General features: G+C 39.1%; 1 protein-coding gene across 2 annotated transcripts in view; it reads right to left on the bottom strand.

Moving 5' to 3' along the window:
• Positions 1-12,460, bottom strand: part of PLIN2 (perilipin 2) — a 76,219-nt gene extending 63,759 nt beyond the window's left edge. For both annotated transcript variants that reach the window (XM_032477624.1, XM_032477626.1), the window contains exons 1-2: positions 12,065-12,460; positions 3,326-3,401 (exon numbers count right to left, since the gene is read on the bottom strand). The gene's annotated coding sequence lies outside the window, so the exon portion shown is untranslated. The remainder of the gene's footprint in view (positions 1-3,325; positions 3,402-12,064) is intronic.
• Between the last annotated feature and the right edge of the window lie 5,768 nt (positions 12,461-18,228).

Raw genomic sequence — 18,228 nt, 5'->3', positions numbered from 1 at the left:
ATAAATCCTAATGAAATAAATTAGGAGCTGTGTTATCAAAGGTGCTTTAGGTGCAATACTCTTGGACAATATGGTAAAGGCAAAAAGCTATGTTAAAATATATAAATGTTGAGTTTTAGGTGTTTTTTTTTTAATTTGAGACAAATAACTTTTTAAAAATTACAACTATCTTCCATTATTTGCACATTTCCAATTTATTTTTTATTGAAGTGTAGTTGATCTACAATGTTGTGTTAGTTTCTGGTATACAGCATAGTGATTCAGTTATACATATACATATTCTTTTTCATATTTTTTATTATAGGTTATTACAAGATATTGAATGCAGTTCCCTGTGCTATATAGTAGGCCCATGTTGTTTATCTATTTTATATATAGTAGTTTGTATCTGCTAATCCCAAAGTCCTAATTTATTCCTCCAACCCCTTCCCCTTTGGTAACCATAAATTTGTTTTCTATATATGTGAGTCTGTTTCTGTTTTGTAAATAAATTCATTTGTATCATTTTTTAGATTCCACATATAAATGATATCATATATTTACCTTTCTCTTTCTGACTTACTTCACTTAGTAAGATAATCTCCAGGTTCATCCATGTTGCAAATGCATTTACAAATGGCATTATTTCATTATTTTTATGGCTGAGTAGTATTCCATTTCTTTATCTAGTCATCTATTGATGGACATTTAGGTCACTTCCATGTCTTAGCTATTGTAAATAGTGTTGCTATGAACATTGGGATGCATGTATCTTTTTGAATTAGAGTTTTCTCTAGATATATGCCCAGCAGTGGGGTTGCTGGATAACATGGTAAGTCTATTTTTTAGTTTTTTAAGGTATCTTCACTGTTTTCCATAGTGGCTGCACCAAATTATATTCCCATCAACACTGTAGGAGGGTTCCCTTTTCTCCATGCCCTCTCTAGCATTTACTGTTTGTGGAATTTTTAATAATGGGCATTCTGACTGGTGTGAGGTGATACTGTACTTTCAATTGAGTTTTATGGGGTTTTTTGATAGCAGTTTGCATGTACTATTTGAATACGTTTATAAATGAATGATCTTCTGAGATCAGAAGGACATATTGAGGATTCTCTTGCATATAAAAACACAACTGTCAGAATTAATGAATATTCACTTGCTAAAAAATTACAACTAGTAATATTTTAAAGTAAGGACTGGCAGCTCCAGGTGTACAAACTTTGGGATAGACAGAGGTCACTTGAGACCATCTGCTCAAAATCCCTGCTTTCATACAAAATTCACCAAATTCTCCCTAAATCTCTTGGCAGTTTCTTCTGCCAGTGTTTAGCCACTTCATATGAGAATGTTCTTCCTTAGGAAAGCAATATTCATAATGAGCCAGGCAGAGTCAGATAGACCTGGGGTCAAATTTAGGCTCAAGGACTTGAGCAAGTTATATAAGCTCTCTGAATTCCATATTCTGTAACTATAAAATGGAAGACATAATAGTACCTACTTCATGGGATACGTATAACTTGTAACTGAGTTAATATACACATAATACATTGATCAAACCTCCTGGCAGCTATTACAACTAATTATCATTATTTATCAAGTTTTCATTCATCTATAAAGCAACACAATGCCATGGTTCAAAAAAAAACTTTGCCCTAGAGGGATCTTAACATAAATATTGCAGTTTCCTAAAACCATTCAGATTTTAATCAAAATTGATATTAACTTATGCAAATTAATCTTTTCTACATTTAAAAATCCACTTTGATGTAAATTATAAATATAAGCAAAGAGTGTGATACATGTTCCTAATGAAAAGCACTCCTGGAGATCAAGGAGTCATGTAACTTAGTCATAACATCCATATTCTGTTTAACTCACACACAAAACCCAGTTTAATAATCTTAGCCACATTTTAGCTTCCTGAAACAAAAAATGAAGCTGTATTTCATCTAGGTTTATGTAATTAATGACTTGAATTGGTTAAAAAGAGGAAGAATCACAGCATTTTAGAGTTTCTCTGATAAGGACCTGATTCTAGTTACAAAGGTACGTAGTGGCATATGAGTACCCAAAACACAAACTCTTGACTCATTTCTTTCCAGGACACTGTGCTACCTCTCAAGAAAGAAATTCTGAGTGGATTCAATGATCAGTTTACCTGCAATAGCAAAAGCTATGGGAATTTTGCTTTTATATATTTTTCATTTCTAGAACTCATCAGAATTTATATTTTTAAAAAAATGCATCAGGCTCAAAATATAAGCAAAAATAGTTCCAGCACCTTTTCCCCCTCCTTTCACTTTAATTGGGTAAATTAAAAGCAGCTGGCAGGGGAGAAGTGGACGTGGAGATGAAGACAGGGAAGGCTAGGGATGAAATCATGTTCCGGCTATGCGTAAGGTCCTAAGTAATCAGATAATTGGGCAAGCTACCACCAGTCCCAATTCCTGGCTCTTGGAATCCTCTTCAAGCTTTCCAGCTAAGTATCTCGTAAACCCCAAAGCATTTTGAAAAATAATTAGTGTTCAAAGCTGATTGGAGTCCTTATTAAGAATTGTCAACACCCTTCCCCAACAGCCCTTTCCCCCTTCCCAGCATAATCTTTCTTCTTACATTTACCACCTTCAACCATATTATGTATTATTATTATCCTATTTTCCTTGTTTATTGTCTTTCTTTCCTCACTAGAATATAAGCTTCTCATAGCCAAGAATTTCTGTAAGTTTTGTCTTACTGCATCTTCAGTGCCCAGAACAGTGCAGGCATATAGTAGATATTCAATTAACACTCACTTAATGAGTGAAAAATTACCAGCCTTTGGCCTTCCCTTTACTTAATACGAATGGTAATTTAGATAGATTTCCTGGCTGAATTATACAGATAATTGTGGGCCTTTCTCTAAAAGTAAAATCCTTTCCCACATTTCAGCTCAAAAACCTTATCTTTCAGCACACCAGGATGACATTACTAACAGTGCTTTGATTTTAGGTGTCTTCTGTCTGTAAGTCCAGTTCTAAAATAACTTTCATATGTTTAAAAAATGAAAGAGCTGGAAGAATATTAGGATAAAAGTGAAAAAGAAAATAAGCTGTCATTGAACTTAATCTAAACAAGTAAACTTAAAAATGCTTCTGAGTTTTGTGCCAAAGTAGAATGGAACCTTCAGAAAAGTTACCCTAAGATGTTGATTCTATCAATATTAAACAAGTTTGAACTCTGCTTAAAAATTCTAGAGATGCCATGACTGGCAAAATACATAGTGGAAAAGACTGTGAACACTGAATGATGAAAAAAAAATCTAATAGAAATGAAGGGGAGTATGTATTAATGAATCAGGACTCACCTGAAACAACATTGGAGGTGAACGATTGTTTGTTTTTTAAACTTTCCAGAAATCACGGTCCTTTTACATGATTTTCCTGCAATAAAAAAAGTATTTTAAAAGATGGTGCTATCTTAAGAAAAAAAAGCAAAAGCAAAAGCATATCGAAAAATAAAAACCAAGGTTAAGAACTTCTGACAGTATGGTTTCACTTTCTTTCTTTTTAACCACTGAAATATTTCAAATAACTTTCTGTAATTTGGCATTCTGATTGCCGTCATTCCAATAGGTTAAAGAATGAAAGCAACTTGATTGATAAACATTGCTGACTATAAACAGTTAAAGGACTGACGTTGTAAGGCCTGTTCATTTCTGGCCTACAAAGTGTACAGATCAGACATCATCTTCATCAGGTCACTGATTCTACTAGAACCTGAGCTTCTACCCGAGCTAAAGCAAATGTGTAATTAAGAATCCTACTGAAATCATGAAGCCAGATGATTCCACCATGTTTATCATTCCTGTCATCATCTTCTGTCCCTTCAAACTGTAATTCCTTTTTGTCATGCCTTTCTCTATTGCTCACACTTTCTTTTCCCATTCCCAACCTTTCTCTTCCCAACCCTAACCTTCCACTAGCAGAGAGTGCCTCTGGGGCATTAGGCAGTGGCTTCAGATCTCCCAGGGTCTCCTTCAGTTACACCCAATCTGTGGTATGGATAAGTGATGCTTTTGTCAATCAGTGACACCCTTAGTTTCCTTCTGTTATAAACATTCTAGAGCCACTACTGCTCTCGCTTTTCCTTTACAAATCTTTCCACTCTGCCTCCAGAGATTTCCCATGATAAACAGATATCTGCTCTACAGCCTCAACCTTTTACTACATCCTTTCTACCTGGCTCTCACCTGCAAACTCACAACTGAATTCGAATTCTTTTGTGAGCACATTGCTTGTCACTCTGTATTGGAGGCTGCTCACTCTGCAGTAGGCAATATATCTTGAAGTCACAAATTAGGGCCACTATTCACATCCATTTCTGTTATTCTTCCTTTTTTCCACTTAAAAATCTTTGCTCCCTTGGGACAAGTCGTTTGTGACCCACTCTCTAGCTCTGCTTGTTTGCTTTATTTTTCTGACCTCCTGTCTGGATGAAAAGTAAATCAAGCCAAATTTTGTTGGTCTTCTAGTACAGGAGGTGATGGACTTTTTCTGTAAAGGATCAGATAGCAAATATTTTTGTCTTTGTGGGCCGTATGGTCTCTGTCACAACTCTTCAGTTCTGCCACTGTAGTGCAAAACAGCCGTAGACAACAGTAAACAAATGGGCATGGCTGTGTTCCAACAAAATTTAGTTTATAAAAACAGGCATCAGGCGGGATTTGGCCCAAGGTCAAAGTATGTCAACCCCTGTCCAGATATATGCCAGTCACTATGACAGAGCCTATACATACGTTATCTTGTGGGAAACCACAACGACAACTCCCCTGTAGGGTTGGACTAGTAGACAATGAAAGTTAAGCACTTACCATAGTGACTGGCCTATAGTAGATGCTTGATAAATGGTTGTTGCAAATGACGATAATTAATCTTAGGTGACTCTGCAAGATGGATATATTTTATGCACAAAGAAACAGGGACATTAAATAACTTGCCCAGGGACTAAGTAAGAATAATCGGATTCAAAAGTCTTAACCATCTGCTCTATTCTTTCCCAATGAACGCAGTTTTGGCTGAGTTTGATTTGACTATAGACATCTGAAATGGTTAGTAAATCCTAGGAAATATGAATCTGAAGTTTAGGGAATAGATTAATTTTCTGTAGGATGTTGCCTTCTTCTTTTAGTTTCTTAATTAATGATCCTCATTAGGAGCTATTAGCACATCAAAAGAGTATTAAAATAGCAAGTAACCTTATGGCTATAGTAAACACAAATACAGTTTTCCCTTTGACAAGCTCAAAAAAATGCTCTAATGATTCCTGAAGGCAGAAGTCATTAGTAAATAAATCATTTAGTTGAGAATTAACACGTCATTTAAGTCAGTTAAGACAGAATTTGCTAACTTGCTGTTCTCTTTTAGGCATTAGTCAGCTAATGGTTATTGCTATCATAGAACTGTTTATAACTATATTGAATGCTCTGGAGCCAACTCAAAGAACCTTCTTATATAGATTGCACAGGGGAAAATATGGATAATAAGAGTCCCAGAGATTTCAGACACGCTCAGGCATATCTGTAGGACTGGAGAGGTTGGGTCAGGTGGGGTTTACCTATGCTAGGCCTTCAGTCACCTTAAGGATAGAACAACGACCAGAAACATAAAGGCTGAAAATTGGTGGAGAGAACAGACTCCTAAAAAGGCTGCTTAATTTATTCGATTGATTCACCATCAAATATTTATGGAGTATTACTACTGTTCTAGGTACCAAGGATACAACAGTGAATAAAATAAAAGTTCCTACCCTAATGGAGATTAGATACTGGCAGGGGAGATAGTAAACACATACACAAATAGGCAATAAATGTCAGTGACCAGAGTACGGGGAAAACATAAAACAGGGCAAGATGATATAATGTGAGTGCTGTTTTACATAGGGTAGTTAGGGAACACTCAATTAGCAAACACTAAACCACTGTTCCTAGTGGAAATAAACAGGTTTCTGAGAGTTTCTGTCCACAACATTTGTGTCAGCCAACCAACACATAACCTTGTATTATGTGTGTTTCTGTTTATAGACACTATTTAATATCATTGATTCATTAACATTGAACTCATGGCCAACATCACTATAACTCATGCCTGAACACAGCTTATTAAACACGTTTTCTCCGTAAGGTGGTGGTTTCATTTTTGCCAGTCCCTCTCTAGTGTTAGTGCTAAGACTTCTCCTTCTGTACCTCCACTGTTCCTGTGGATGTCAAGGTCACCCTGGCCTGTATCCTGGAAAACGAAAATAGGGTAGTTGTTTACATGGTCAATGTGATTAGGGGGTTCAACTCTTAGGACATGGGCTTACATTCTTTTAGTCAAGAATGACAGCTATGTGCAGACTGCTGTCAATGGATGGACCATGCACTTCAATAACCAGACACACAGCTAAGGTGACCACTTCATTTGACTTTACATGACTGCATGTTGTGCACCACTGAATGGCAATCAAGTGATTGTAGGTTCTGGTCCTTGTGAGGCTCCTTGGTGCTGGACCCTGAAAGTGCTGGACAGTCCTCCCAATGCTGACCCCTGTTTCATTTCTCCTCTGTCGTGCCAAATTATGTCTTCCCTAACTACCAGTTTAGGTGATCCACTTTTGAATCTGGTGGTTGAGGGGGGACATCATTTAGTAAGACAGAGGACGTGGCAGTACCATATAATGAAGTGAGGCAGCTTCAAAAGGAAAAATTTAGGGGGAAGATGCAAGACAGGGAGGGACTTAAGAGTTGTATTTTGAACATGTAAAGTGTGAGATGCCATTTAGACACTGGAGGTAGTCTGATGGTTGAGCCTGTAGTTTAGGGAAATTTGAAGCTAGAGCAGTAAATTTGAGAGTGAACAACACACGGATAGTATTAATGCCACTGGGATGACTAGATGATGTAAGGATGAAGAAGTTAAACTTGGAACAACAAAAAGAGGTTGAAACAATTCTGTTTTCTATTGATTCTTTTTAGAGAGAGCTCAAGAGTTGAGTTTAGTTCATTTTCTCCTGTTCTGTATGAAAAGAACCATAAAATGAGGGGGAAATTTGAATAGGTGTTAAAGGGTATCAGCACCAGATCCCAATTCTTTTTTTGTCATGGCATGTCAAGCAATATTTAGTCTACTGCACTCACATTAAACAGAAGTTGGAAATTGAACATCACTTTTGAGATTTTTTTAGGCAGTCTCCTTATGTATTATGGAATCTTTTAACTGAATAATGAACCATCTCTAGGGGGGAAAACTTCAAAGAAAGAGTCCCTACCCTATATACTCTGAAGCATGGAGGAAGCTAGAAGCTGGGACTGGGACAGCAACATTCTAGTCCATCAATCAAAGAGGTGTATGGCAAACTCAAACCCTCTGGGAAGGAGTTGTACCCAAGGGAATAGATCCATGAGGAATGGGAAGGAGTAAGAGAGGGCACAATATCAATATTTCTAGGTTCTTTGTCAATTAAAAAATTAAAATATTTAAAAAATGTTAATTCAAATAGCTTTTTAATGGCAGGAATGGTCTTGTGGATATGCTTTTTAAAAAATCCTTATCTTTTAGAGATACATGCTGAAATGCTTGCAGGTGAAATGAAAAGTTGAGTATTTTCTTCAAAATACTCAGGAGAGAGGACTCAGAAGGGTATACATGAAGCAAGATTAACCATGAGTTGAACCTGGGTGATCGATACAGAAGAGTTCATTATACTACTATTTTTGTTTATGTCTATATTTTATTGTTTTTATTGTTCTTTGATATAAAATATTTTTAAAGGTTAATCTTTGACATAAAGAATACATCTATTTTTTGATCTGTATTCAGGACAATTTGTTATGATGTGAGGCCCAGAAAAAGGGGTTTGGAGGAAGCAGATGAGTGTTGATCTCAGGAAAGGCAACAGTCCTGCTGCCTTTGGGAAACCAGGAGTGTATCTGGATGGATAGATATGGACAAGTGCCAGTTAGGGTGGCTGGCCATATTTGGAGTCATTAGGTCCTAAGGTGGTGTTCTCATTATACAGACAATGGTTCCCAATAGTGGGGAAAGACTGAGGGTGGAAGACTATGCCTTCCACTTAAAATACTGTAGGGAGCCCATCAAAGCAGGCCAGGGGCAGCAGGTTTTGTCTCAGATATTCATATAGACCATCTTTCTCCTCAACTTCTCTACCCATTATCTTTCTCTGTTTTTCTCCCTCTGCTAATACCTACTTGTCTTTAGGATCAGCTAGGACACTGTTCTCAGGAGCACATTCTCTTCTCTGACTCAAGACCAAGAGCCTGTGTCAGTCCTTCCACTCCTAGTCCAGCCGTTTGGCCTGTAGGCCTAGAAAAGAGAGCAGGATAAAGAATGTGCTGAGTAACCTCCAAAGACTCTAGATGAGCCCATTCTGATAATTGGAGACAGAGTCTCCAGACAGATAAGATCCTGGAATGAAGCACAAAGAGAAGAGTGTGCTTGTGTCCCCTGTGGAGAGCAGAGCACACCGAGTCGTTTAGATAGCAGAGGAATAAAGCAGATCTAGTGTTACTGATGTCATTCTTACCAAAAATGCTTTCTAAAAGAATAACCGAGAGTGCCTGCAGGTATGAAGCACCAGGCCTTCAAATCCCATGTTTTTGAAAATTCATTATGAGGGGCTAGAGCCAAATAACTTGTCCGTTTACAAGAAGTGGATTATTCAGAAAGTAGAGAACAAGTTCAGATTTTCATACAGAGGAGGCTATCCTAGGAAATCTGGAGCAAGTTCTTCCGTTTGGGAAAATACAGAGCCATGAAGTTAGTATAGTTCACCCCTGAACAGCACGTGGGTTTGGGGCACCAAATCCCCCCCAGGCAGTTGAAAATCTGCATATAACTTTACAGTCGGGCTCTCCATATCTACAATTCCACATCTGAGGGTTCAACCAACCGTAGATCACATAGTACTATAGTATGCATTTATTGAAGAAAAGTCCATGTATGAAAGTGAAACCACACATTTCAAACTTACGTTGTTCAAGGGTCAAGTGTAGTTGCTACTCAATACTCAACTATGAAACCACCAAAACTGGAACTAGGAGACTCATTTAACTCAGCATTATAGGATGCTAAGTATCACACGCTGACCCCAGATATTTTCAGTAAAGGAAGAGCTACCATTAATGAGCACTTGCTATCTTCCAGGTATTACTGTGCTGTATAACAAATTATCCTAATATTTTGCAGTTAGAAACACTTATTATCTCATAGTTTCTGTGAGTAAAGAATCTGGGAGCAGTTTAGCTGGGTGATTTTGGCTCAGGGTCTGTCAAGACACTATAGTCACGGTGTTGGCTGTGGCTGCAGTCATTTCAAGGCTCAACTTGGTGAGGATCTGCTTCTGAACTCACCTACAAGGCTGCCTGATGACATGGTGGCTGGCTTCCCCCATAGTGAGCAACTCAAGAGGATGAGAGAGAGAATCCAAGACTGAAGCCCTAGTCTTTTTTTAGAATCTCATCTTGTTAGAGAGACCTCATTGCTTCTGATGTATTCTCTGTGTTAGTGCCAGTCAGTGAGTCCACTCCAAGCTCAATGGAAGGGGATTACAGAAGAGCACAAACCGGAAGGCAGGGATCATTGTAAGCTACAACAAGAGGATGTCCATCACTTAGGCTAAGTACTGATTACTGAACTGGTATATTTGATAGTCACAGCTTATTGTAAATAAATAAATGATCTTACTTATATCATTCTATCCTCTTTACAGATAAGGAAAATTAAATAACCTAAGGACAGAATAGAAAAAAGTAAGGGAACCACAGATTGAATTATTTCAGTCATTCATCAAATACTCTTTGAGAGTCTCTGGTATACTGGTTACTCTGCTAGGTACTGGGGATTTGGAAGAGAACGTGTCATGTGAATACACATAAGCGCTCACAGGGCTTACAATCTAGTATGGAATCCTGAGATTAAGGAATTTTTAAAAATAGTTACAATAATCAGATGAAACTACTAGATTTATAATGCTTCTGTTAAACATGTAGTTGAATAAAAGATTAAAATATGTATAGTAGTCAAAACCACAACAAGAACTTTACACCTGTCAGAATGGGTATCACCAAAAAGACCACAAATAACAAATGTTGGCAAGGAAGGAGAAAAGGGAACCCTTGTACACTGTTGGTGGGAATGTAAATTGGTGCAGTCACTGTGGAAAACAGTATGGAAGTTCTTCAAAATAACTAAAAATAGAACTATCAGATGATCCAGCAATTCCACTGCTGGGTATATATTCAAAGCAAACAAAAACACTAATTCAGAAAGATACATGCACTCCAATGTTGAATAGCAGCAGTATTTACAATTGGCAAGATATGGAAGCAACTAAGCATCCACTAACAGACAAAGGAATAAATAAGGTGTGAAACACACACACACACACACATATATACACACAGAGTACTACTCAGCTACAAAAAAGGAAATGTCATTTGTAGCAACATGGATGGACACGAAGGGTATAATGCTTAGTGAAGTAAGTCAGACAAAGACAATACTTAACGTTATCACTTACACGTGGAATTTAAAAAAGTGAATATGACAAAAAAGTATTATTAAGGTCTTTGAATATTCCTATGAAAAGCAATGTTTACAAGTTTTTGAAAACTGGGAAGATGAAAATAACTGTGGCTGCTGCAGCACTGAAGATGGCTGCCAAAACCAACTTGCTTATTTGAAGAAATTTTTTAACTTTTCCATTCAACTCCTTTGCATTGCTGATCCACAAAAATCTGCAGTGACCACGTCCAGCCTTATGTCTGTCTGTATTTCCCTCTTTAGTGGGCTAAGTGATTTTTCTATGCATTCTTATATCCAAACAGGCTTACTGGAAACTGTGATACTATCACCATTGTAACAATTATGTTATATGTTATGTTATGCTGGGCTCTCCAGCTCCCCTCCCATTTTTTAGACAGTCAAATACTTATATGTTAAAAATTTAAATGAGCTTATTTCAGCCTTGGGCCCATACGAGTGCAGTTAAGAAGGCTGTTGCTGAATCAAGGACTTTTCAGAGTTAAGGACAGCTACCCTACACAACAAATTAGGCCCAAAACATGTAAGTTCATTCTATGAAATTTTGGGTAGAAAACAGCAATGCAAATCTATGATCCATGTATAGGACAATTACTAAGAAGAAATTAAGAACATCCTTAAATCCTACATTGCAAATTGAGAAAAATTTGTCAAATGGAAGAGATACACTGGCTTCTTTCATTTTTCATTTCTTTGAGTGCAAAAACCATGAAAAGAGGAAAAAACTCAATCTATGAGTGTTCATGAAATGCTCCCATTTTAGAATCTTGTAAATGTTTTAAAACTATTGATTAATTTGCCCTTGAGAAAGGAAGGACGAGAAGTCCAGAAGCTAAATTCTGAAGCTTCAGTTCCTTTATACACTTCTGTCCAGATGGTCAATGTCAGATTGGTTTCCAGCAGGCTCAAAAAGACTCCAAACTATTACTAAATAAACCTTATTTCTATGCTGTGCATTTCTACTGAATCAATTCTTATGCTAACGTGGTTAGGCAAATAGTTTCTGCTACTGGATAGACAATTTAAACTACCCATTTATGCAGTAAACTTCTTAAATTGACAACAGAGCCCTCGTAATTGAGGTTTAATCTCATACTTTCCAGCAAAAATACAGATTTAATAAGGAGACAGCAATTCTTAGGAAAATGATCGCTACGTATATGAATACTCATTAGACATGCACAAATATTGCTAGTTCTAATTGTGACCTGCCTGGAATCTGTGAAGTCACTCGCCAATTTTTTTATTTTGGCCAGGAGGTGAAAAAGTTCTCCTAATTTTTTTCGAACTGTTTGCTTCTTCCTAAGTAACTAGTTATTTTTCATATGTATACATGAAAATTATACGTACGAAAATTTTATATATATAATATATGAAATTATATATGACATACATGAAAACTACATATGTAATTACCTCCAAACGTAATCAACAATATCTCGCAAAATTTGCATTAAGGGAACCAACCATGCATGCGTCCGTGTACATAAGGAGGCTACACTTACTTAGAAGGCAGGAGAGAACTATTACTTTAAACAAGAGATTTCCACATTCGGCGTCCCCATCCCGAAATCTCGGCCGAAGTAGCGAGATGGAGCGCGGGCCAAGGGCTCTCTCATCCGGCGCTGAACTCGGGACGGGACTTCGGGAAGCGCCTGTCGGCGGTCTTTCTCCGGCCTCCGAGGTCCCCAGTCATACGTGGGGATTCCAACTCCCACCCTGGGAAGGAAAATTCTCGTCCAGAGACGTGCATCCCTCTCTGCACTGTCCTCAGCGATTTCGAGCGACTCAGTGTCACTTTACCCGCCTCAGAAAAACCCAGAGGCGCAGCCGCCACCTGCCTGAGGCCAAGGCAATAAAGCCGCACCACACGGCGAGTCTGAGCCCTGCAGGAAGCGATGGAAGGCTGTATCCTGGGCCCTTTCTCCGCGGCTCTGTTTCTGCTCGGGACCCACCACGCGGACTCCGAGGAGGGCCTCGCAGGCTGGTGCGGCTGGGACCCCGCGGCCCGCCGGGGTCGCGATGGGGATTGGGGGGGGGAGAGGGGAGGGGAGACGTGGCCGCGCGGCGTCGGCCCTCCCCCGGGGCGGGGCTGGAGCACCGTCCCGCCCCCCGCGCCCTCCCTTCCCCACCCCTCCCCCGCGCCCTTTTCCACCGCCCCCGCAGTAGGAAAGGGAGAGGGAGAGGGGAAGGAAAGTGCTGTTCTGTGGAAAGGGGCGGAAGGAGAGGGAGGAAAAAAAGAAAAAGAGAACAGAAACATGGCCGTCAGCTGTCGGGGCGGCAGTGCTGCACGCAGCTCCTAGGCAACCCGCCGCCAGCACAGCCGGCCTTCGGTGAGGCTCGCGCTCAGGCCGTTACCCCTTGCTGCAAGCTGCGCCCCTCGAGACCCAGCCCGTGGGGCGGCGCAGGCGCAGATCGGACTGTGGCGGCCGTGGCGGCCGCCGGAGCAAGTCGCCCGCCCTTCCCTGCCGAGAGCGCCCAGGCCGCGAAGCCGGCTCGTTCATGCCCCAGGAAGGGGCTGTGCCCGGGTGGCACTGAAGGAGGAACGGACGACAGGTGAGTCTGCGGCGGAGGGCCTTTGGCGGAGGAACCCTGCGCCGCGCGGCCGCCGGGCCCGCGCTCCCGAGCCGCGAGGGCGCTGGGCAGGTAGCAATTCCAAGGGCTGAGTTCCTAGGGCCCGCTTGCGGGGGGTCGCCGAGGAGGCGGAGGGGGCCGGCGCTGGCGTTCCCGGCCTAGTTTCTCCTTGGTTTCCGGGGGCGGGAAGTCCCCGGAGCCTGCACGATGGGATGGGGGAGAGGCTGCGCCAGGAAGGGCCTCCGTGCGCCGCCGCCCAGGCTCCTGAGAGCCACTGGCGTGGAAGGAAGCGCGAGGGGTCTGGGCCCTAGGGACCGCCTGGGCGAAGGCTGTCTGGGTGGGGGCAGGGGTCCAGGGGTAGGGACCCAGGTTCCTGGGGAGTAGGGGCAGAGCGGGTGAAGAGCTAAGGCCGGGGGTCTCGAGAGGGGTTGGGAGACCGGGTCGGGGGAGAACTGGGGATCTGGGCAGGTGTCGCAGGTGAATTGAGGACATTTCCTTCTCCGCGTTACGGTGGCAGATCCTCGGGGCTTCTTTGTTGGGGATGATTTTTAGAGAGGCAGGTTCCATTCAACTCCGAGAGACTAAACACAAATAAAACTAACTAATGAGCCCCTAGTGCTGACTCTCGTAAAGAGCTGTAACTTTTCTGCATTGAGGATGCTGTCATGTCTTCCCCTTACCCCCTCTGTTTCGTAGAGCTTTTCCCTCTCAAAGATCGGGCCACATCAGAGCAAATAAGAAATGATCCAGTTTTTAAATATAACCCCCTTCGTCATTACGTGTCTGTTTCACACGGGAAAATTTAGGGCACTTACCGAAGTTGCTCGTTACGTGTGAGGGAGTCAGCTCCAGTAATGAACCCTCAGCTGCTGGCGTGTTTTTGCCTCAGAGAAATTGTCAAGCATTGTAGTCTGGGTAATTGATTTACTGAGCCTGCTTAATTGTGTGCAAACTCGCGTTAAGGTGTTCTCCCTAGACCCAAATTTACCGTAGCGATAGGTCTTCCCTACTCGTCTCCCGTTTTAGAAGGTGAAAGGTATAGTAAGATTAGAGAACGTTAGTGCTAAGGCGCTAAGTTTTCAGTAAATATTTGATTTGAGGTGATCGTGTATATTAAGCTATCTGAAATGCAGCGCATTGTAGGATTTTATGTGCACACGTGATAAGAGCAAAATTAAGAGGAAAGTTTCATCTCTGAGCATTGAAGGATACCTGTTCTTTATCAATATTACCATGAAAAACGCCCCCTATATTTTATTTTCTGCCCTATTCTTTGTATTACTATTTAAAAAATTGGTAAACTGCCTTCTCGGTGTGAGACTGGAAACTCAGAAATAAATTTAGAGTTGTATTCGTGAGGTTAATCTGCCTCTCATAGGCTTGCTTTGACTCGTTTTCTAGTAATGGCAGACTCAATCCACACTTTCCCCTCATTGATATCTCTTGTGGCTGTTTTGCAAAATGATTGGGATTAGGGATCCATCTTTTGTATTTCTAATTTTACTGAACTGATAATGTGTCAGTTGGCTTTGGCCATAGTACCTCACTTAGTACTACTGTTTAGACTCGTTAATTTGGATAATGGAAAAGCTATGATGTTAGAAATTTTGAAGTTGTATATTGGAGTAATTTACCCTTGTGTAATTTGTAAATGAGTGCATTCTGTTTTTGAGAGTAAATACAGTATTTTGTAGTATAAACTTGAGCTTTCAGCTGTTAGAAATTGGCAGTAGAGTTGGTGTGTGGAGACTGTTCTTAAAACGCAAGTGTTTTAAATTACAAGGAACTACAGTGGTGTAAGCTGTAACAATTCATGGTGCCAGACTTGGAAGGTTATTTGGTTGAGGTGCTCTCTATAAAGAAACATGTTATGTATCTGCAATAAAAACTAATTTGTAGCTATATTGAAGAGATTTTGATGATAAATAATAACTTAAGGAGGCAGCTCTTATATACATCCCAGCTGAGACCAAAACATCTCATATTTTCATTGGAGTTTCCTGCCAATATAAATACTGATTTTGCATTGGTTTTGCTGCTCAGTTTCAAAGTTAGATTTCAGTGTTATCCTTGCAACTTAAGTACAGGTTGTAAAGTGAAAAAGAAAGCTGCTGAGTCAGAGGGAGATTGTCTCATTTGGTCTTTTTGATTTGCAAAACAATTTCTGTTATAATTTGTATTTCCAATGTAATATGTTTGCTGAAACTTAGAAACAAGTTGTACCTCCTCTTTCAGACTGTCAGTTTGACAGACTTGCAGTCATGGGATGCCTTATTGAAATTGAAGTTTCCTTTATAAGAGTTGAAACTTCGGGAGTGAGTTTATGTAGTACAGCTGGTGTAAAATGGTAGGTTTTTAGCATCAGATTGTAGGAAATTCCAAAATCAGATAATTTTATTATCTGAAATTTAAGATTGTGTTTCATGGGAAGAAGTTAGGTACTTTATAAACTTAAAAAATTTTTAAAATGTATGTCAGTACATAGTACATATAAATAAGTGTAATAGAGCTTTGTGTGGTATTTGAGAACGTTTTATTGGAAAAGAATATAACACGATTAAAGGAAATTCAAAAGAAAAAATTGTCATCTTTCTTACATTTTTCTCTAGTCTAATTCTTCTATACTTATATATTAGTATAATACTATACTGATCCTATGTATACTTGTGTATAATTCTGTGGTTAGTGTTTATATACTTGTCTTCTTAAACATAGCATGGTGCTGCATATTGCTATTTTTTGATTTTGTAGTATTGCAGAGTTTTACTGTCACTGTTTATTTAATCATTCTCTCTTAATATTTTAGTACTTCCACTTTTTCAGTCTTAAAATAATGCTATAATTAAATCATTTTGCTTGTATAATGGTCCAAGCCAAATTGAACTTTTGAAATTGTGGACATTCTTTGAACTACTTCCTTTGCAGTAGATCATGAGGGTTCCTGTAATATGGTGTCTGAGAGCTGAAAGTGGGTGAAAAACTAGATGCGCATGTGTGACTTGAATTCATTGAGTAGGGATCAAAATACAAATTCATTAATTCTGTTACTGACTTGCTACAAGTTTCTGTGTCTGTTAGTTTTACTTTTCAATATAATAATATTCTTATAAAGTTCTTAATTCTTATAGTAATATTGTGGGGCATAGATATCTAAGTGTACTTCATTTCTACCAAATTTAATATTTACAAATCTCAATTTATAATCATTTGACTTATGGAAGAGTCATTTTATAGGATTTAAAAAATCTTTGAAATATTTCAAAGAAATCTTTGAATTTAGTTTGTCATTGTGTATTTGTGATTCATTTATATCTTAACTTAGGGATGGTTAGATCCTAAAAGCATAAATGTTAGGAGTTTCTGTTTTTTAATTGTGGAACAAAGCATGTATTAAATGGGTACTATGCTATCTGTGAGGGATAAAAAGATGAATGACGTACAGTCTGAGTATTAAAGTCTAGTGGGATAAACACTCTCGTAGATAAGCACCGTAACTACCACATGACAAATCTAGAATAGAGCAAACGATACTATAGGAGCAGAGGGAAATACCTAAGTGTGTTTGATGTGCATTAGAGATGGTTTACGTAGGAGACATTTGATTTAAAGCTCAAAGAATGATGTGAAAAGGCACAAAGTAATGAAAGAATGTGGTGAGTTTTATTAAAATGCAAGTAATTTAGTGTGGAGGCACAGGTAGTTTTGGAGGGAAGTGGGGAATAAGCTGGAGGGGCAAGTAAAGGCTGTGTCATGAAGGGTCTTAAAAGTCAAACAAGAAATAAAAATCATGTTTGTAGGGAACAGGGAGCCATTTAATGATTTTAAGCTGTTAAATATCTTTGGCTCAGGTGTGAAGAATGGAATTGGGAGAGCAGCTTGAGTAAGGATGCACGTTCATCAGCTAGAAGATCTGGTAGGCACCTAGGTGAGAATTGAGAAGAGCAGTGGTAGGGATGGGAAAGAAATAGAATTGAGAACTATTATGTAATGCAAACATTTTACTCCAAGTGAAAAGCCCAGTGTCCTTGGCCTTATCTTTTCCTCGCCCACAGTGCATCTGTCACATGAGCCTACTTTCAGATTCCTTCTTTTAGAACCCTTGCATGTACTATTCCATTTAAAAGTTACTTTTCTGACAAGTCTTTCCTGATTACACTGTCTAGTTAGGGAGATCAGTTGTTGTTATAGCACCTTGTTATTTTACTCTGTAGAATTTAATCCATCCCTTCTTCCTCCTTGTGTGTTCCCCTTACTAGTTCGGAGGTTGTATGTGATCTGATTCCTGTTTGTTTATTTATTTTTGAGTATGGGTCTATTTCTGCTGTCTTTTTCTGTTCCATTGGTCTAGATGTCTATCCGTATACCAGTACTGTATTGTCTTTATTATTGTTTCTTTATAGCAAGCCTTGCAGTCAAGTAGTGTTTGTCCTTCACCATTTTTTTTCCCAGAAATGTTTTGATTATTCTACATTCTTAGCATTTGCTTAATAAATTGTAGAATAAGCTTGTCAGTTCTACCAAAAGCCTGATGGGGAGAATTGATATCTCAATAATAGTGAGTTTTCTGATACTTGAACAACATGGCATATCTCTTCATTTATTTAAATATCTTTAGGGTTTTTTTTTTTTGCAGTGTTTTATAATTATCATTTTATAGGTCTTTTGCACATATGTTGTTCAGTTTATCCCCAAGTATTTCATATTTTTTGATGCTGACTATTGTTAGATACTGCATTTTAAAATTTCTTTTCTCCGAAATATTTCTCGATAGTATGTAAAAATACGATTAATTTCTTTTGTATGTTGACTTTGTATTCTTTCTTATTAAATTTCCCTTTCTAGTTCTAGTAGCTTTTATGTAGATTCCTTAGGATTTTCTTGATACGTAATCATAATGTCTGCAGAGAAAGCCAGGTTTGCTCCTACATTTGCAATCAGTATTCCTTTAGTTTTTCTTGCCTTAATGCAGTGGCTAGAAGAGTGCTATTTCACTAGAAATGGTGTAAGCCACATGTATGTGTTTTCTAGTAGCCCCTTTCTGTTCTATATTTTTTGGAAGGAAGTCACTAAGCTCATCCTACACTTGAGTAGAGGA

This window comes from Camelus ferus, chromosome 4, assembly GCF_009834535.1.
Source record: "Camelus ferus isolate YT-003-E chromosome 4, BCGSAC_Cfer_1.0, whole genome shotgun sequence".
NCBI lineage: Eukaryota > Metazoa > Chordata > Mammalia > Artiodactyla > Camelidae > Camelus > Camelus ferus.
Note: the sequence above shows the minus strand (reverse complement) of the source record. Positions and strands in the feature narration are given on the sequence as shown.